Source organism: Antechinus flavipes, chromosome 2 (assembly GCF_016432865.1).
Source record: "Antechinus flavipes isolate AdamAnt ecotype Samford, QLD, Australia chromosome 2, AdamAnt_v2, whole genome shotgun sequence".
Taxonomy (NCBI): Eukaryota; Metazoa; Chordata; class Mammalia; order Dasyuromorphia; family Dasyuridae; genus Antechinus; species Antechinus flavipes.
The window spans coordinates 664,757,806-664,779,687 of NC_067399.1; the positions used below are offsets into that span (position 1 = coordinate 664,757,806).

At 36.7% G+C, this 21,882-nt stretch overlaps 1 pseudogene; it reads right to left on the reverse strand.

The window, feature by feature from the left end:
* The window catches only part of LOC127547000 (dTDP-D-glucose 4,6-dehydratase-like), a 32,108-nt pseudogene extending 14,421 nt beyond the window's left edge, over positions 1-17,687 (reverse strand).
* Between the last annotated feature and the right edge of the window lie 4,195 nt (positions 17,688-21,882).

Below are 21,882 nucleotides of genomic sequence, written 5' to 3' on the forward strand. Positions count from 1 at the left end.
TCCTTACCACGTCCTTCTGTGTTAAGGAATAATCCGTGAATCCATATAATAATGTAAAAAGGTAAATCTATGCCCCTTGTGTCATTACATGGGTCTGGAAAATTTCCTCATGTTGTAGTTATATTGCAGCTGATTGAACAACTGGACCTGGATGTAGTGTTCCTGTTGGTTTTCTGAAGGTCTCTGGACCAACCTTCATTTCAGTTGCGTAATCACCACAAGAATAGGCAAGGGTTAAAGTCCAAATTCTTTATTTTCTCCTTCAAAATCTTGTCTCCTTGCTTGGGGCTTTGGCTAGCTTTCTTAGAGGTCCATCAGCCAGGCCTTGGTCTCAGTGGGGGGAGCAGGAGGACAGGCCAGCCACCATGAGGTTGATGAAGATGGAATGAATCTCTCTTGAGTCCCAGGGCTTGTGCTTCAGCCTCCAGCCACCACAAAGGTAGACGATGGAATGAATCTGATTGAGTTTGTCCCAATTTTATACACTCTATTCTAATTACATTGTCATAGTTGTGAATCTTGTGGAACTATATTAAGTACCAAGTACATGTACTGAATTAGAAAACTATTAAGCACCATGCTAAACTAGATAACCATTGTCTTATCAATTCCACTGAGTTAGCAGCTTGTAACAATCCTTGTTTCTTTTGATCTCCTTCACAGGCTAATTGTACACTACTTCAAAGTCTGATTCTTTTTGTACAGCAAAATAAGTGTTTGGACATGTATACATATATTGTATTTAATTTATACTTTAACATAGTTAACATGTATTGGTCAACCTGCCATCTGGGGGAAGGGATGGGGGGAAGGAGGGGAACAATTGGAACAAAAGGATTTGCAATTGTCAATGCTGAAAAATTACCCATGCATATATCTTGTAAATAAAAAGCTATATATATAAAAAAAAAAAAGAATCCTTGTTTCAAGTACAAGAGTTCTGGCCCATAACACCTGGAAGCTTCTTTTATAGAAACTTCCATTCACTGGTCTCTTGGAAAAAAATAATATTTTTAAAAGAATTTGTCTGTTATAGGTTGGAGAACATATGCAAAACTCCATTCTAGATATTTGCAGTAAACTTAGAAGAATTTTTATTTTAAAAATTAATTTGATGTCCCAGAATAGAAATATTTTAAGGATGAGCCATACATAGCAATAGGAAATAGACCTGAAGTTTCATTGTTGTATGGACCTCTCAGATGTTGAAACTTTACCTCTTACTGGGAAGTCCATGGACACATAGAACGATCTACTCAATATTTGCAAAACAGACATGAGGTGGGTTTTGTAGGGAGGGCCCTCAAAGTTGCGAAGATTAGGAAAGTCTTCGTGTGGAAAATAGCATTTAAGTCTTAAAAGAAACTGAGGGGGGCTGGAGAAGGTGGCATGAGGGTCAGCCTTTGCCAAAACACAGAGGGAAAAGTGGGTATCATATGATTGTACAATTACATTAGAGACTTAGTGCGATAATTGAGAGTTGCGCTACTTATTTATACCACATCGGAACTGGAAATTAATACAATTCAGGAGGCTTCTTATCAGGAAAAATAAGAATGCTTTGGGACACCTATAATTTTATTATCCATTCTGGCTTCTTACTGGTTTTGAAAAGTTGTTTGCAATAAAGTATAATAAGTAGATTAGACTTTTTCCTTAAAAAATAACCATCTCCAAATTCAGGGGCAGAGAAGGCAGAATGCAAACAATTAAATTATAAGTATTATTTGTTTAACTATTACACAAGATTATATAACTGCTTTTGTCCTTCCTCTACGGCAGCTGCAGCTCCTCCGAGGGCCCTACGTGCAGCTGTGCGGCTTTGATCAGGGCTGCCAAGAAGGCTCATAGGGCTTGGGACTTTATTTAAAGCCCGTTTTGAACAAGTACTTCCTAATAACGAGGGATTAAGGGGTGTGAGTCACCAAGAAAAATTGTTTCCTTGTAATGAACACTATGATTTCATTCTACTTGAGGGTTTTCTTCTGGCAACAGTTTGCCCTAGAGACAATCGTTTGGGGAAAATGGGATTTAACATCTGAAGGGACCTTAGGGTCACGCAGGGTACCCCCAACCCTTCTTGATACTGTTGGGGAAAATAGAGCCAGAATGGAGAAATGATTGCTTAAAGTTTCATAGGTAGTCACAGAGTGAGTCCAAAGCTGGTCCTTTGACCATCACCCAAACATCTTGTTTCCTCTTATTATGAGAACAAAAGAGGAGCTTGTTATCAGTCAACTAGGAAAAGGTATGTAGCATGTCAAACCACAAAGTCTCTGCTTATCCTTCTCTTCCCTTTCCCACTCTTTTTCCCTTTCTCTCTCCCCCTCCCTCTTTCTTTCTTCTTCTTTCTTCCCCTGCCTTCCCCATCTCTCCATTCCCTTTTCTTTCTATCTCTGTCTCTCTGTTTTTCTCCCTCTCCCCTTCCTCCTTCTGTCCCCCTCTTCCTCCTTTTCCCTCCCTCCTTTTCCTCCTCCTTCTTTGTCCTTCTTCTCCTTCTCTCATATTCTCTCTCTTTTTCTCTATAGCTCTCTCTCTGTCTCTTTTCCTCTCTCCCTCCCTCTCTCTTCTTTTCTCTCCTTTTCTGCTTTCCCTTCCACTCCATCTTTTTCTCCTTTGTCTATCTTTTTCTTTCTATCTCTGTCTTCCTCCATTCCTCCCTCCATCCCATCCTCTCTCTTCCTCTCTTTTCCCTCTCCTCTCCTCTCCTCTTCTCTTCTCCTTCTCCATTTTCTTTTCCCACTGCCTCTTTCTTTCCTTTCCCTCTCCTCTCCTCTTCTTCCCCCTCCTTCTTTGGGTCTTCTTCCTTCTCTTCCTTTCCCTCTCTCTTCCTTTTTCCTCTTCTCTCCCTCCTACTGAGTATGTGTATGTCTTTCTCCCTCCCTCTTCCTCCCTTTTCTCTTTCCCCCTACTTTCTCTTCCCTTCTCTTTCTCACTCTCTTTTCTCTCCATCCTACTTTTTTCACATTGTTCCCCTTTATTGTGCTTTCCATTAACAATTGCAACTGTCCTTTTGCATGTTGCTTCACTGCTCAGTGGCTTCAGTCTAAGGCTTCTGACCTTGTCTTTAAAATATATTTTGAAAACTTTCTTTTCTATTTTCACCCTGGGCTTGAAAAACAACCAAAAAAAAATCTAATTACATAATGACCCATTAAATACCAGTTGGGCTGATTGACGTGGAATAAAAGAAGACGATTAAACATTTATAGCTTGAAATGGTTCCTGGGAGTTGTTAGGAAATGGCAATAAGCTCATGAATTATAAAGACTGTTATTTGTCCAGTTCAAGTGTATTAGACATGAAGTTGGAAGGCAGAGGTGAGCCTTTGATGAGAGAGCCTTATGCCATTTACATTTTACAAAGTGAAATTGCACGTGAGTTTTATCAACTACTGAGAGGCAGTGTGGACTGTGGTTAAAGTGCTGATCTCTCAGTCAGAAGACCTGGATTGTGAGCCATGACTTTGACAAATATTGGCTGTGTAACCTGCATCATATGACTATATAAGCCTGTTAAGTGTAGAAAAGGAGAATATCTATATTAGTACAAGGAGTAGCTGACTCCCTATCCTAATAATATTACCGATTTGGTCAAAATAATGAGTAGATATCACTATTCTGAGTCATAGATTGAATTAAATCTCACGCTTTTTTAAAAGTGGCATAAATTGATGTAAATATGGTCATTTAGTTTTTTTCAAAAACTAATTTATTATTATACATATTTAACCTATATTGTATTGCTTGCTCTCTCGAGGAGGGAGAGGTAAGGGAGGGAAAGAGAAAAAAATGGAAAGTTTACAAAAAGAGATGTTGAAAACTAATTTTAAATGTATTTGGGAAAATAAAATACTATTGGAAATTTTAAGAAGTGTTCTAATCTGCCTGTACTTTTAGACATTTTATGTTTTTATGATGTGGAGATTGCTCAGATTTTTTTTTTAATGGAAGACTGGCTTGTGATGTCATTGGAAGGCCTCGAAGAAAAATCCAAATTAGAAGATTTTTTTTTTGTTCTTACTCTCTTTAAGTATTAGCCCCTTCTCCATAGCATGTGGCCAAATGCGAGCATAAGGTACTAAATGAGGGAACAGAACTCAGCCCCACCTGCTACGTATTGACTGTATCTCCTAGCCTCTCAAAGCACCAGATGACTCTCTGTGGCTAAGTTTCTCCCTGGGATTTCCTTACACAAAGAAAATCATAGTCTAAAATAAAAACATGTCGTTTGTGGATATATGTGTTTATCCCTAAATAAGAGCTAACAGCAATAGGTAGAAACATTGATTGGAATTTTTGACATGATGTAAAAACAACAGAAACTAACAATAAGGAATGATTTATATAAAGTGAAGAAAACCAAGGTCAAATTTTAGAAAAAATGAAAAGTAGAGTTTAGATTAAAAAGTTCCAGAATAATAGTTAATTGCAAAACTCTCCAGTGACCAGCAGCTCCAGATAATCTCCCCAAACATGCAAGAGAACCTGGGTTTTCTGTGTTACTTGATATCACAGGGAAACCCAGTTACAGAAAGTGATTTCCGCACCATATCACAGACAATACTTTCCTTGATAGAGAGGTGAATTTGTTCTTCTCATCTGTTTATTTAGTTTATTTTTTATTTAATTTAATTAATCATTTTAATTAATGCCATTTATTAAGTACTTAATAAGTAGGTTGCAAAGCACAATGAAGATCTTAGAGGAGATCCAATGTTAAGACAAGGCATTTTCTTTTATTGTGGAGCTAAAAACAGTAGGAAATAAGACCCTATCAGATTATTATTAAGAATTTCATAAGATGATAATATACATATAAATACATTTCAAATTATTATGTGCAAATTAATCAGCCCATCAATAAATATTTATTAAATGCCTACCAAATGCTGAACACTGCTCAGTGCTGGAGTTGGTACCTTGGTGGTACTTGCACCTAAGGCTTCCTATTTCCAAGTTCAATGAACTGCCACTATGTCATGCTGTAAGGAGTTCACAGTGAGTAATTATTTTTGCAATGTAGCACTGGATATCCTCAGTCAAGTAGTATGTATGCTATGTTATGTGTTATGCAGTGTTAGCATGAATAAAATTCTACATCTGGAGCAAGGAAGATGGGTTCAAATCCCAATTTAGACACTTGCTAATGGACCTCTGGCAAATCATTCTTCTCCTTCAGTTTCTTGATTGGTAAAATTCAGGAGTTGGACTCAACTACTTTAAGGTCCCTTCCAGCTCCACATTTTGAATTCTGTCATCATTATTAGGCCATAACTTCAAGGTCTTCAAAGAGAGTAATTTGATCTTGTGGAAAGTGACTTGGCTTTTGATTGGGGAAGAGTGGCCAGGTGACATGATAGTACATTGAACATAGGACTTGAAATCAGAAAGACTGATCTTTCTGAGTTTAATTCTGCTGTGTGAACCTGGACAAGTCACTTAACTCAGGTTGCCTCAGTTTTCTCAACTGTAAAATGAGCTAGAGAAGGAAATAGCAAACTCCTCCAGTATCTTTGCTAAGAAAACCCCAAATGGGGTCATGAAGAGTTGGAAACTACTGAAAACAACTAAAACAACAACATGCTTCTCAGAGAATGGAGATGGAAATTTATTTGTCAGGCAATAGGGAGCTTTTGAATGTAGGAAGATAACATGATCAGTGAGATAACTTGTGACTAAATTTCAATTTTTGACATTCTCAGGTGTATTTTAGGAGGACCATCTCTAAATAGGAGAACCTGGCAGTTGAGTGAGAGACTTTTTTGACAATAGATAGTTAGAAGGTTGGTTGGGTTTGGCATTTAGAGACAGAAGCATGCCCTTCATCAATGAAGATAAAGCTGAGAAGGCTCCTTTTCCCCTTTGTATGTTTGTAGTTGAGAAGGGACACAGTCATTGGAGTAAGGTGTGGGAAGCTGCTTGGAACCTGAGAGTCTCGGGAGAGTCAGCCTTAATGCTTCATTGAAAAAGTTAGTGTTCTTTTGTGCATAATTTTCAATCCTCCATAACCTCTTTCAAGGCTAAAGTTTTCAGGTGTTTTGAATACCCTTGTTTCTTTGAAGCCTGAAGTGACCTGGATAGAAGCTTGTGAGCTACGTGTTAGAGTTGAAAAATGGAAGTCTATAGGAAAGCTGTTTTTAAAAAGAAAAGAAGAGGAGAGGAAAAGAAGAAAAGAAAAGAAGGCATTCTTGCCATCCTTGACTAGGTGAGCTAGTTTGGCTTTAGCACTCAAAATGTTTTGGTGGTTGTTTTTCCAGCAAATATTTACCATACTAATTGAAATCTTATATTTCTGAAATTATTTCAGCCTAAAAGCATTTATTAAGTTCCTCCTGAGTTCCAGGTGTTTCGTGCTGGAAGGCAACAGGAAAGACCTCATGTGGAAGAGGGACCTATAGGTAGGGGTACCAAAAGGCTGGCATGAGGTGAAAGAGCATTTTAGGAATGGGGAGAGGGAAGGCAAAAGCACATAAATGGGAGATGGAATGTCAGCCAATAAACCAAATTGCCTGAAGTAAAATGTGCATGAGGAGAAGTAATGCAAAAAAAAAAAAAAGAAAAGCCTGGAAAGATAATGAATGACTTTTAAATGCCAAATAAAAATTTTTAAAAATGTTTTTTTGTTATTACTTTGCTTTTAAAAAATATTTTTATTTAAAGTTTTGAATTCCAAATCCTATCCTTCCCTCCACCTTCTCTGAGATACTGAGTAATCAGGTAAGCAATATGCAATTATGTAATATATTTCCACATTAGTCATTTTGTACAAGAAAACCAGGATAAAAGAAAAAAAAGTGAAAATAGCATGCTTCAGTCTATATTCAAAGAATATTACTTCTTGCTCTGAAAGTGGGAATAATATGCCTCATCATTAGTTCTTTGGCTTGGATCATTGCATTGCTGAATCATTCACAATGCTTCAGCAAACAGTATTGCTATTATTGTGCATAGTATTCTCCTAATTATTTACTTTACTATATATCAGTTCATGTAAATCTTTCCAAGTTTTTCTAAAATCCATCTGCTCATCACTTCTTAAAGCACAATCATATTCCATTACCAACATAGCTTGTTTAGCCATTCCCTAATTGATGGAGATCCCTTCAATTTTCTAATTCTTAACCACCACAAAAAGAGCTATTATAATTGTTTTTAACAAATAGGCCCCTTTTCTTTTTTTATGTTTTTGGGACATAGGTATGGTATTGCTGGATCAAAAAGTATCCATAGTTTTATAGCATTTTAGGGTGAGTTCTAAATTGATTTCTCGAATGGTTGGATTAGTTTATAATTCCATCAACAACGTATGAATGTTCCAGTCTTCTCACATCCCTTCTGACAATCAACATTTTCTTTTTCTTTTGTTTGTTTTATTAGCTCATCTGATAGATATGAGGTTGCACCTCAGAATTGTTTTAATTTGCATTTATCTAACCAATAGTGATTTAGAACATTTTTTGTGTCATTTTAGATAGTTTTGATTTCTTTGAAAACTGTCTGTTCCTATTTTTTGGCCATTTGTCAATTGTGGATTGATTAGTATTTTTATACATTTGATTCAGTTCTTTATATATCTGAGAAATGATGCCTTTATTAGAGATATTTAATGAAAAAAATGTCAGTTTTCTGCTTAGCTTATAGTTGTTGTTGCATTGGTTTGTTTATGCAAAACCTTTTTAATTTTGTCTAATCAAAATTATCTATTTTACATTTTGTAATGCTCTTTATATCTTATTCTTCCAACCCACAAATCTGACAAATAAGCTATTCTATGCTTCCTAAATATGCTTATGAAATTTCCTTTTATGTATAAATCATTTACCTATTTTGAACCTGTCTTGGTATATGGTACAAGATGTTGGTCTGTACCTAGTTTCTGCCTACTTTTCAGTTTTTCCAGTTGTTTTATCAAATAATGAGATTTTTGTTTGTTGGATTTGAGGGTTTTATCATACGCTAGATTACTATCTTATTTACTGTAGTACAGTTTGTACCTAATCTGTTCCATTGATTCCCCCCTTCTATTTCTTATCTAGTATCAGATTATTTTAATTAATTATTGCTTTGTAATACAATTTTTCTAGCATTGAGAATATTTTATTATTTATTATATTAATTTAAATAATAGCATTTTTATTTTTTTATTAAAGCTTTTTATTTACAAAATGTCTGGGTAATTTTTCAACACTGACCCTTGCAAAGCCTTCTATTCCAAATTATCTTCTCCTTCCCCCATCCCTTCCTCTAGAGGGCAAGTAGTCCAACACATGTTAAGTATGTTAAAATATATGTTAAATACAATATGTATACATATTTATACAGTTATCTTGCTGCACAAGAAAAACTGGCTCAAGAAGGAAAAAACTGGGAAAGAAAACAAAATGTAAGCAAACAACAACAGAAAGAGTGAGAATGCTATTCCTGCAACACTAAGCTCCCATGGTCCTCTCTTTGGGTGTAGATAGCTCTCTTCATCACTGAACAATTGGAATTGGTTTGAATTGTTGAAGAGAGCCATGCCCCTCAGAATTGATCATTATATAGTCTTCTTGTTGCCGTGAATAATGATCTCCTGGTTCTGCTCATTTCATTTAGCATCAATAAATGTAAGTCTCTCCAGGCCTCTCTGAAATCATCTTGAGGGTCATTTCTTACAGAACAATAATATTCCATAACATTCATGTACTATAATTTATTCATCCATTCTCCAATTGATGGGCATCCATTAAGATTCTAGTTTCTTGCCATTACAAAAAGGGCTGCCACAAACATATAATACAGTTTGAGATCTGGTACTGATAGACTAATTTCTTTTGCATTAAAAAAAATGATTCCTTTGATATCCTTGAGCTTTCATTATTCTAGGTGAATTTTGTCATTATTTTTCCTAGCTCTATAAAATAAATTTTAATAGTTTGGTATGGCATTAGGTAGAAGTGTCATTTTTATTATATTGGCTCAACATACCCATGAGCAATTAATATTTTTTCAATTATTTTAATATGAATTCATTTGTGCGAAAAATGTTTTATAGACATCTTTATATAATTCCTGAGTTTGCTTTGGCAGGTAGATGCCCAAGTATATCGTATTACCTACAGTTACTTTAAATGGAATTTCTTTTTCTACTTCTTGCTGCTGGACTTTGTTAGTAATGTATAGGCAAGCTGGTAATTTATATGTGTTTTTTGTATTCTGTAACTTTGCTAAAATTGTTCACAATTTCTAGTAATGTTTTAGTTGAGATTCTAGAATTTTCTAAGTATGTTATCATGTCATCTGCAAAGAGTGATGGTTTTGTTTCTAATTCCTTTAATTCTTTTCTTCTCATTGCTACAGCTAACATTTCTAATACAATAATAAATAATTAAGGTGATGATAGACATCCTTGCTTCACCCCAATTGTATTGAGAATACTTTTAGCTTTATCTGCATTAAAAACGATACTTGTTGATGGTTTTAGATAAATATTTCTTATAACTTTCCATGAAAAGCTCCATTTATTATGTTCTTTTGTTGTTTTGATAGGAACGGTTGCTGTATTTTATCAAAGGCTTTTTCTGCATCTATTGAGATAATCATATGATTTCTATTGATTTTGTTCTTCATATAGTCAATTATTTTTATAGTTTTCCTATTATTGAATCAGTACTGCATTCTTGGTATAAATCTCCCCTGCTCTCACTATATGATTCTTGAGCGATATTGCTGTAATCTCTTTAGTGATGTTTGATTTTAAAATTTTGCATCAGTATTCATTAGGGAAATTGGTCCATAATTTTCTTTCTCTGTTTTGGCTCTTCCCGTTTAGGTATCAGGACCATATTTTTGTTGTACAAGGAATTTGAGAGGATTCCTTCACTTATTTTTTCAAATAGTTTATATAGTGTGGGTATTGATTTTTCTTTAAATGGGGTAGAATTAACTTGTGAATCTTATCTATTCATGAGAATATTTTCTATAGGAAGTTCATTGATGGCTTATTCATTTTCCTTTTCCAAGACTGGTTTAATTAAGTATTTTATTTCTTCTTCTGTTAATCTTGGTAATTTACATTTTTGTTGATATTTATCCATTTCATTTAGATTGGCTAATTTATCGGCATATAATTAAGCAATCGTCTTAATTTCCTCTTTATTGGTGGTAAATACATGCCTTTCATTTTTGATAATGTTAATTTGATTTTCTCTTTTCCTTTCTTAAATAAAATTAACCAATGGTTTATCTATTCAAGTTTTGAATAGAGGTTTGAGGTTGACTATCTGTCTACTGCACCAAGCTTCATAAGAAGAATATCATGTAATAATTATTTGTGAGAAAATATTGTTGTTGTAATGTTATACTGTCTGAATAATTCTCTACTTCTTTTAAAGTAATGGATAGAGCAGCAAGCCTGTAGTCAGGAGGATCCAAGTCCAAATCCACCTCAGACACTTAATACTTACTAGCTTCCTGGACTTGAGCAAGTCACTTTAATCCTGATTGCCCCTTCCCTCCCTCCATCCCTTCCTAGACTTGTCCTCTCTGGATACATATTCTTTTTTAAAATGATATTTCATTTTCCCCCAATTACATATAAAAACAATTTTTAACATTCTTTTTTAATTCTGTCCCTCCCTGCACCCCATACTGAAACAGTAAGAAATCTGACATAGGTTATAAATGTACAATCACATAAAACATTTCTATATTAATCATTTTAAGCAAGAAGACTTGAAAAGGGAAGAAAGAAGAGAAAGACAGAGAAACAGAGAGAAGCAGAAAGGCAGAGAGATACAGGGAGAAAGAGAATGTTTCAGTTTGAATTCTGACAATAATCAATCCTTTTTCTGGGGATGGATAGATTTTTAATCACGAATCCTCTGAGACTGTCTTGCATCATTTTATTACTGAGAATAGCTAAGTCATTTACAATTTGTCATATAATATTGCCATTACTATGTACAGTGTTGTACTGGTTCTGTTTATTTTACTTTCATCAGTTCATGTAAGGCTTTCCAGGTTTTTCTGACTAGATACAAATTCTTTGAAAAACATGTAGCATTAAAAAAAAAAAGTAATAATTCCTCAAGTGTCACTTTCAGGGCTACATTCTTTATTAGAAATTATAAAGACTATAATTTTTATTCTACAGAAAAAAGTGTGGTATATAAAGACTCCAAAACATATTTCTTATTGAGTCATGAATTTATACTATAGTAACACTATCACCTGGAAGGCCAGGTGTGTTACATTTCACCCCTTCTCCAGGGTTCTCTGGCTCCCTTAAGAGGGAGATAGTATCTAAATCCAATGATTCTAGCCCTCATTAATGATGTTTCCCTGTGTGTGTGTGTATGTATGTATGTATGTGTAAGGGTCCCCTGCACCACAGTTACAATTAGCCAGTGACAATCAGATTAGATTTCACAAGGGAATATTTACTTCAAAATTTCAATAACAAATATATAAACTTGTTCCCTTAACACTTGGATCTTAATTCCAGCTCTACCCCCAATACCACTGCAATCCTTGAAGAGTGGAAGGAGATTAGTTAGCTTCATAGTTTAGCTCAGTTTTTATAAACATAGTTCCAGTTACAAGTCCAAACTCCTCCTTGGACTCAGGTCCCAGTCACCTTGGCTTCTCGGGGCTTCCCTGCTTGGCTGATCCTGCATCCCAGCTGGAATCTTGGCTTTGAGGTTCATGGCTCAAATACCTAAATATAATGGAATATGCTACCTCAATCTAAAATGAGAGGGACAAATGACACAGAGCAAAGAGAGACTCTGGATCTTTTTCTTGGAGCCTTTTCATAAAAAAGAGATCAGGGAAAGGAAGTCTTTTTTTTATCCCCTTACTAGTTCATAGTGCCATCACTGTGGGTGAACTGTGATCAGCACCCTCTGTCCAGAAGGAAAGAGTGAAATTGTCCCGGTCCATAATCTACTCTGGCTATGCAGCCAATAGAAGGAAGTCATGCTCATTCATGTGGTAAGGAAATGTAGAGAAACAGGGTGTCTCCATGTTAGGTAACCTGGGTATGCTCTAACAGTGCCCCCCCCCTCCATCTTACTTAGGGATTCGGCAATATTTGTTCCAAGGTTAGATAAATGCAAACATAACAGTCCAGAATTATAACTTTCAGGCACACACAGACACCCATATTATTATATATTTTCTATGAGAAGAGAAGATCCTTGAGGGTAGGGAATATGACATTTTTCATTTTTCATCTAGAATAGTGTTTACTAGGAATTTGATAGATGTTGAATTGAAATTTGTGGAGGTTTTTATAAAGAAAAAATTTCATTTCATGTTCTGTCTTTGTTTTTGTACATATGCTTATTTTCAAACTGATGTTAGTCAGGTATTGTGATATAATGAAAAGCATACTACTTCTGGATTCAGAGGAACTAGATTTGAATTCCACTTTGATGCTTTCTATCTGGGGAAGTTATTCAGTTTACTCATTTGTAAATTGAGAGGCCTTAAAGGTCCCTTTATTCTTTAGTTCTATGAGCCTGTGATCCTATAACATTTTAATAAATTGTATTGTTGAGTCACAGTAATGGCCATTTTAGTTTGGTAGAGAAGGGGAAGAGACTAAGCTTTTATTTAAGTATCTGTTAGGTACTAATTATTAGCTCATTTGGTCCTTACAACAATCCTGGGAGGTAGATACTGTTATTATTCCCATTTTACATCTGAGGAAACTGAGGCAGAAAGAGTCAAGTGATTTGTCCAGGATCACCTAGCCAATAAATGTCTGAAGTCAGATTTGAATTCAGATTTTCCTGATAGCAAGTTCAGCACTCTTGGTGCAGTAGACAGTCAACCCAAACCTCTACCCAGACCTTTATTCATCTTCCACCAAATGACCTCTAATTTCAATTTGTCTTTGGCTCAGTGGTTGATAGATATCCAGCACCAGCTGCTGAATGTATTTCCTTGGTTCTTCATCATCACCTTTCATGCATTATCCTTGTGATTGAGATACTTGATTAAACTCTTCTGTGGTACCTCAATATGGTGTGTCAGAACTACCATGATCTCAAAGGCTCCACCCTCTATCCAAGCTGGGAGGAGGTTTGCAAGTGGCCCTGATGCCAGATTGTATGTCTGGGTGGATTCAAGGGCCAGCTGATATTTTCGGGAAGCTAAGTACCAGGTTGAGTGTTGGATGAGGAGTTTTTTGTACACAGCAATTCTCCGAGACCACTTACTCTCCAGACGCCAGAGGGGCTGTGATTTGTGTCTGGTGGGAGTGCCCTCCCCAGTGCAATCACAGAACTTTGCTGGCTTACAGTAGCTTTTTTGTGGTTTGCTTAGCACATTTCAGGCCTCCCACCTGTCTGCCCACTCCTTCTCTGTCTCCTTTGCTGGCTACTCATCAACTCACCACCCCTAACTGGGTATTCCTCAAGGTTCTCAACTCTGGATTCTCTCCTCTTTCTTTTCTCTCCCTCTTGTGGATCTCATCATCCTCCGTGGATTCAATGAGCAACTCTCCCAGTGACTCAGACATCTCTCTATCTAGACCCTGTTTCCTCCCTAAACTTTCTGGTCCATAAATATCCATTGGACCTTTCCAAGTGGGTATCCTGGAGACATCTTGAGCTTATTATTTACTCCCCCTTCAGCTACTTACTCTTTCTTCATTGACAAACTCATTTAAAAAAATTTGATGTTTCCATGCACCCATATTATTTCTCACATCTCCCTCCTTCTTTCCACTCACACAGCCACCATCTTCCTTCAGATTCACATCACCTTTTCTCTAAATTATTGCAATAGGTTCTCTTCCCCTTCCCAAACCCCTTCAAAGCCATCAGCTTCTATGACAATATATGTATTTTTAAAATGATAAATTCCAGTTTATAAATGGAATGTTATAACTAAAATGAAACTAAAGACTTTTTGAACATCTAAATGCCTTAAATGATGCACAGTGGGACTCTTGGAAAAGGATCCTTTCTGAGTTGTTATCTTCTAACTATCTCTCAAGTTTGTCTTTTTTTTATTATTCATCTAAAGGGTAGAGACCCTTCTCTTTGTGAAAACAAGTCACGCTAGACCTGTAGGGAACAGATTGGGATGACTGGTTATGGAAAACCAGTCACTGAGCTGCTTCCTTTAAATATACAGCATTTCTGTCTATATAAGAAATGATGTGGTATAAAATTGGGCTAAAAACTAGGGGATCAGACTCAAAGACAGCTTCAGATATCAACTGGCCCATCAGAATTTCACGATCTGTATCTATAAAATGGGAATAATCTGATGATGTTCACCTATTACATATATATTATTGAGGTGTAGGTATTTGATTAAGTCACAGAATCTTAGAACTCTTAACCATCTCTCAAGGTTGTGAGAAAAATGCTTTGGAAATTGTTTACTATTCATATGTAGTATCAGAAAATTAGCTAAACTACTATTCATAATAATTTTTCAATTACGATTAAAATTTTAGAAAAGGCTGTAGGAAAATTTAACAAGTGATGATAATGATGATGGTGATGATAATAAACAGATTTTCACTTCTGTTTGCCTCAGTTTACTCATCTGTAAAATAATCACACCTAACATTATGAAGATCAAATGAGATAATATTTGTAAATCACTTAGCCACATGTTGTAAGTGATGCAGTGGATAGAATGCTAGGTCATCTTCCTGAGTTCAAATGTAGCCTCGAATACTTAACTTGCTGTGTGATCCTAGCCAAGTTACATCACCTCATTTGCCTTCGTTTCCTCATCTGTAAAATGAGAGGAGAAGGTAATGGTCAATGACTTCAGTATCTTTGCCAAGAAAACCCCCAAATGGAGCGATAAAGAGGGAGGACATGATTGAACAATGCCAACAAAATAGCTACAATGCCAGCTAGCATCTGCATAATAATGTATATAAACTTTGTGAGGTCTTTTACATATGATTATTGTATTTAGTCTTCTCAACAACCCTGGGAGATAAGTGCTATTATTACCATCACCATTTTTCAGATATGAACACTGAGGCTGAGTACTTGGCTGATCAGTTTAGTAAATGTCTTGCTAAGGTCTTCCCTACTCCAAGTCAGCTCTACATCATACTAATCCAACTTATAAATGAATTATTGTTAGTTATTAGGCTGATATAAGTGGTGCCTAGTATGGAATCTTCCCCTACCAAGGCATATGAACATCTGCTGTAAAACTTTGGTCTTAGAGAGTGACCTGGGTAGAGAAAGAGGGCAAATGACTTGTCCAGGAGCACACAACAATTTGTATCAGAATAAACTCAGGTCTTCCTAATTCCAAAGCTAGTTCTCCATATGTTGCTCTTGGCTGATGATGTTCACCTATTACATATATTACAATATATTACATTACTGATGTCTAGAATTTAGAGGACTTTGATTAAGTCATAGAATCTTAGACTTCTTAAGGATCTCATAAACCTTTCATGCCAAACTCACCCAGAATATAGCAGTGCCCGCCTAATTACTGCCGATCTGGAATCTCTCTTTGCCTCTGTTAGGAAGTGCCATGAAATCTGACCATTAACTTTGTCCCAGGGAAGGTTTGAGAAGGGGTTGTAGTGGGGAAACCAGCTCAGAGCCTTCTCTGTACCAGATATTTACCATCTGGCTCTAAAGGTACATTTAGAATATTTGAAAAACACCAAGCTTGCCCACATTCCCTGGCAAAGACTGAAGGCACTATCTAATGCAACATAAATCCATGGGCTTTGTTTCCCCGATGACACCAGAAGCTCCTTTAGAGCTGGAATCAGGTCTTACTTTCTTCGGGATCCCTATTCCTTCTATCTTCATTCCCAGCTCAGTGCTGCACTTCTCAGTGAATGCTGAATTGAATTAAGTGGAATTAAAAATTTCCAAAAGTCTGTGGCTACTCTTTTTCTTTACCCACTTGTGAAAAAAAGACTTTTTCTTCTCATTCAGTAAAGTTATCACCTCCTTTTTTCTAGGTAAAATGATAATAATTTCTCATTTCTCTCAAGGATGAAAGAAGGGTTGAATCTCAAAGCTTCTCCAGAATTGGGCAATAAATGAAAAATTAAACTTTGCATCTTATACCTGAGATTCTGTTAATCAGCCTTGGGCATAACCAGGCTTGTAATTTTCCCTAATGCCTTTGGAAGTAATTAATACTTTGGGGGCTTTGACATCAAATTGGAGGGGAACATTAATACAGAGTGAATCAGGTGACTATTTAGGACATTTCTAAAATAATTTAAAAGCTATCTTGTGGAATGGGTGCATTTGATGACATGGTAAGTTTTGTAGCCATAAATAGGCACTGGGATCATTTCTTCCCTCTAATTTATTGGGCTGTCTTAATTCAAGGGTACTCTCAGGGAACTATTTTGGCCCCTGGCAGTTTTTTTTTTTTCAGCTCATTTATTCTTCTATTTCTAAGCACTTTGAAACTTTAAATGCCTGATTTTACATAAACTTACACTAGAACCATCTGGTGTATCCAGGTGATGGGCTGATTCTAAACTTGGTTTATTAAATGCCTGGTGTTTGCATGTTGGGTTGAATGTTGAATTCAGAGAATATTTATTTTAGCATTTCTCCTCCAGGACAGTGGCTATTGGATTTCCTTGAGAGTTACTCATGCCTTGTGATTTTTAAAAATACAACTTGCCTTCCTTCAAGACAGCTCATTTAATCCCAGCATCCCTTTTTTGTAGTCTATGTGAAAAAATAACCTCATGTATAATTTTTAAAAGTGCCTCATTGAACAGTCTGTTTTTTCTTTGACCTTAATAGAGAATTATTAACCAAATAGATTTGACATTTGACTCTTGACATTTTGTTAATGCCAACGATATGTCTAGGTTAGACATTCTTAGAAGACACAGAGCACGTCCTTAAGGGGAATTGGTATAAAACTGTGATGTCTAAGGTGTCTGTCCTCGACAATGGGAGAGGAGAGGCTGTGTAATGAAATCAATAAAGTGGGCCTTAAAATCTGGAAGACCTGATTTCAGTTCCCATCTCTGACTCATGCTGACCTCTCAGTAACCCAATCAGCTCTGATTTTGAGCTGCAAAGCAGGTGTGCAATCTGAATGGGAAAGAGTGTTTCCTTACTGGGAGTTCCATATACCAATGAAATCACAGTTTCCTCCTCTACTCCTTCTCACCCTCCCCTGCTACCTCATGACCAGAGAAAGAAGCAAAATGATAGATTGTATTTCTTGTTCCCTTTTTTGGTTCCGTATTTCTGTTACCCGGTGAGTCAGACCAGCTTTTATCTCTTGTTCTACTATTATAGAGACAAGAGTCCATGCTTGGTAGAGAAACAAAAGAACATGAAACCCAGAACTTAAAAAGGTTATTTATTCCTAAAGGCGTGTAAGTTTCCTGTAAAACTCCCAACAAAGCAGGGGAGAATCATCATTATTTTTTTTTAGTACTTGTAATTTGTTCTCTGATTATGTGGACTGTTCTTCAGGGAACCTTGTAGGATAAATTACTAGAAATGGCTGAGTGGTGCCGTGGATAGGGAGCTGGGTCTGGAGTTAAAAAGATCTGCATTCAGATCTTGCCTCACACACTTTCTAGCTATGGGATTAGTACTGGCCACACTGTTTGAATGCCAAATGTATGTTTGCCTAAAAGATTATTTCACAAAGAACTCACAGGAGGCGAGTATTCATGTGACGGTCAGAAGAGGAGATATAAGAACACATTCGACGTCTCTCTGAAGAATTTTGGAATGAATTGTGAGAGTGTGCCAGTGTGTGTGTGTGTGTGGGGGGGGGGGCCCAGGTTAGTAAGCCCACATCAGGAAGATGCTGGGCTGTAGAAGAATTGTAGTCATTCAGAAAACCCAAACTAAACCAAAGACATTAGACGTGCAGATTTCGACATCTCCACTCCAAATGTTCGTACTTGTACCTGACCTGTGGTAGAGCCTTCCAAGCTTGCATTGGTCTGATAAGCTACAGTCAAATGCACTGTAACTTAATTCCTATGGAATGATGTCATTTGGATTCTCTTTGAGTGTGAAAGACAACAACCAACCAACCAGTTCTGGGATACTGGACCTCTGTCTACTTCAGTTTCTTCAGCTATAAAGTGGGTAGTAATAACAGCAACTAACTTCCAGAATTATGAAGATCAAATGAGATAGATTTTGTAAATTCTTTGTACATTAAAGCACCATATAAATGTTTGCTATAATTGTAACTATTATTATTATTATTATTATTTTGCTGCTTTCCTTATGATAGGCACAAATTCTAGCTTAGATACAGTTCACCTAGGGCATCACCCACAGTTAATATTTCATCCCTATCCTGTCCCAGCCTTCATTTCCATCTCCCTTAGGCCATCTTGGACTTGGATTCAGCAGAAATCTGAGTTCTAATTTCTTCCCTCAGACTTATTATCTATGTGAATACTGGGTAGAAATAAAAGGCAAGCCATTCCCGTATTTCTGCCAAGAAAACCCCAACTGGGTCATGAAGAGTTGGACATGACTGAAAAATTACTCAAAATACTAAATCAATGTTTATTTTGACTGATTAAGGTTTACAGAGTTTTGTCAACCTAAAATGCTGTGTCAATGTCAGCCTGGATTTAGAGGACCTGGATTCAAATTCTGCTTCTGAAGCTTACTAGCTCAGTGACTTTGGGGCACTTCTCTGAACATTATTGAGATGAGCTTCCCCCTCTTTAAAATGAGGCCACTGGACTCAGTGGCCCCTGAGGAGCTTTCCAGGGTCAGACTCTTCCTCATCCTTAACCATGAGCAGAGTGCCTTCTATGTAAAAGTCTCTGTTGGTCTCCTGAGTAACATGAGATTTGAACCGATGTTGTGAGTGAGATGATAGGGTACTTCATTTTAAATAGTCGTAGAATTAAGAATCGTAAAGGATCTTAGAGATTATAGTTTCTCTTTTTTATTTTTTTTGTTATTCAGTCATGTTCAATTCTTTGGGACTCCAATTAGGGTTTTCCTGGCAAAGGTCTTGGAGTTTACCATTTCCTTCTCCAGCTTATCTGATAGAGGAGGAAACTGAGGCAAAATGAAGTGAGCAGAACCAGTGATGGAGATCAATGCTTCTTTCAGCTATTTGCTGCTATGGATTTTCCCCCATTTGCATGTTATTGAGGAGTACCTTTTGGAGTTTTCTGTTCATTATTATTTCTTCTGCTTTTGATATCAGACTTTTTCAGTAATGTTTGATGTGAATCAATTCCCTCATTTCATGGATGCAGAAAATGAGTCTCATAGAAATCATTTCTTGCTCTAGGTAGCTGAGGTAATAAACACCACTGGAATACAAACCCAGGTCTCCGCAGTGCCATTGTGATGCTATTCCCTTTACCAAACTATCATTGCCTACTATGGGAAAGATGTAGTATGAGATGTTAGGTACAAAGAAAAAACAGCCTAGTCCCTTCCCTCAGAAAGCTTCCATTCTAGCTGCTGCACATTCTAGTACGTGATCCTAGAATCTGAGGGATGGAACGAATGTCTCTGTCCATCTATGTTAAGATCTGTTGAAGGGAATTCCCAGTTTAACGTGCCCAGGTAACTGTCCAACCTCTGTTTGTGAAGGTCTCCAAGGACTCTGAACCTAGTGCCTCTTGGATGACTCATCGTTAGGAAGCTTTCCTGACATCAGACCCACATGCTGTCCTCCTTGCCACTTTCACTTATTGCTTCTGCTTCTGACCCTGGGCTCAAACAGAAAATCTTTCCTCCACATGGGAGCTCTTTACTAACTCTTTACAACCAAGTCCTCCCTGCAATTTCCTTTCTCTAGCATAAACATGCTCCATTCCATAAACTGTTCCTCGTATGACATGTGCTCAAAGCCTTTAGTTACCCTCTATTCTAATCACCTTCCTGCTTATCAATGTTCTCCTTCAAATTTATTGCCTACACCTGAATTCAGTTCTCTACGTGAACTCTCACAAGGGCATAGTCCAATGGGACTGGCACCTTCCCATTCCAAAATCACATTATAAGTTTTGGTTGCCACTTCCTATTGCTGCAAAGTTACCCAGCTTGTAGTCAACTAAACCCCAAGATCTTTTTTCAAAAAGATTTTTTCCAAACAATTGCTATTTGTCCACACTTCTGCCACCTTACACTTGTGAAATTGATGTTTTGTGACCAAGTGCGAGTCTACGTAGGTCTCAATGGAATTTCATCTTATTAGATTTAACTCAAACGCTTCTTCTCTCAGGATCCTTTAGGATCCTGACTCTGTTATCTAATGTGCTAATTATCTTTCTCATCTTTGTATCATCTGCCAATCTGATGACATGCCATTCAATCATTGACTAGATTGAGGAATTGTCCAGGGCCACAATCTTTAGGGTACTCAACTGGAGAACTCCTCCTACACTGACATTAAATCACTTACAGATAATTTGGATAGCTGGCCACTTTAGAATTCATCAGATTATATTGTTGTTTCATCCAAACTCCCCAGCTTCTCTACAAGAATAATATGAAATATTTCATCAAGTGCTTTGTTAAAGTCAGATTCATATCCATGATGTTCTCCTTATCCAGAACTGGAAAATGTCTTAAAAGTCACACTGCCCTAAGTCTGACCTTTCATTTTACAGATGAGGGATAGAGTCTGAAAGTACAGAATGTAGTAAGCAGCAGAAGTGGGATTTGAATCTCTGTGTGACATTGCTTGTTCCTTCTAAACATTGCTCTCAAAACTGATCTCTCAAACCCCAGAGAATCAGTCTAATCTGTCTGTAGGGGAACAGAGCTTCAGAGAATTGAAGGTACCTCTCATGCTCTCCACCCCCAAACCTGTCTACCTTAAATCCTTTTGTCATATTGATTGGCTTCCTCTGGGCGTCTTCTCTAAAATATGGTGCCTAGAATTAAGCATGATATTCTAGATGGAGTGTGATGAGAGAAAATACATTGGGGAGGGGTAGGTCATTTTCTTATTCTGGGATGTTATATAGGCCTTTTTTTTTTAAAATTTATTTCATGTGAGCTTTATTTATTTTTTAAAATTTATTTATTTATTTTTTTAAATAACTTTTTATTGATAGAACGCATGCCAGGGTAATTTTTTATAGCATTATCCCTTGCATTCACTTCTGTTGTGATTTTTCCCCTCCCTCCCTCCACCCCTTCCCCCAGATGGTAAGCAGTTCTTTACATGTTAAATGGGTTACAGTATATCCTAGATACAATATATGTGTGCAGAACTGAACAGTTTTCTTGTTGCACAGGGAGAATTGAATTCAGAAGGTAGAAATAACCCAGGAAGAAAAACAAAAATGCAAGTTATATTCATTTCCCATATAGGCCTTTCTTAACATAGCTTGAGATTAAAACAGTTTTCTAGGCTGCTCTACCATGTTCTTTTTTTTTTTTTTTTTGTATTGAACTTAAGAGTCCATTAAGGCCCCCAGATATTTTTTCAGATGAAATGATTCTTGGTCACTCTTCCTTCATCTTCTGCTTCTAAAATTGATTTCTTTTAATACAGATTTAATTCTTTATATTTAGACCCTATTAAATTTCATTTTACTAGATCTGGCTCAATATTCCAGTTTGTCAAGATCTCTCCATCATCTGGCATTTCTCCCAGCTTTGTGTTGGCTCAAAATGTGAGGCAATCCTAACTTTGACCTCACTTTGACTTAAGTCACTGATAGAAATATTAAAGAAGCTCAAGGTCTAGCCCAGAGCTCTGGAACACTCTGACATGTTGGGTAGTCCCTTTACAAAGGATTTATGTGAGGACATGGAGAAGATGTATGCAGGAGGAAGAGATGTGGCTGCCCAGCAATCTGGGTGGCTGAAGAATTGCCATATTAAGGCCACAGACTGACTGAAACTTTTAAGTACTATTTAATGATTACCAAGCACATGTCTTATCTTCCTAATAG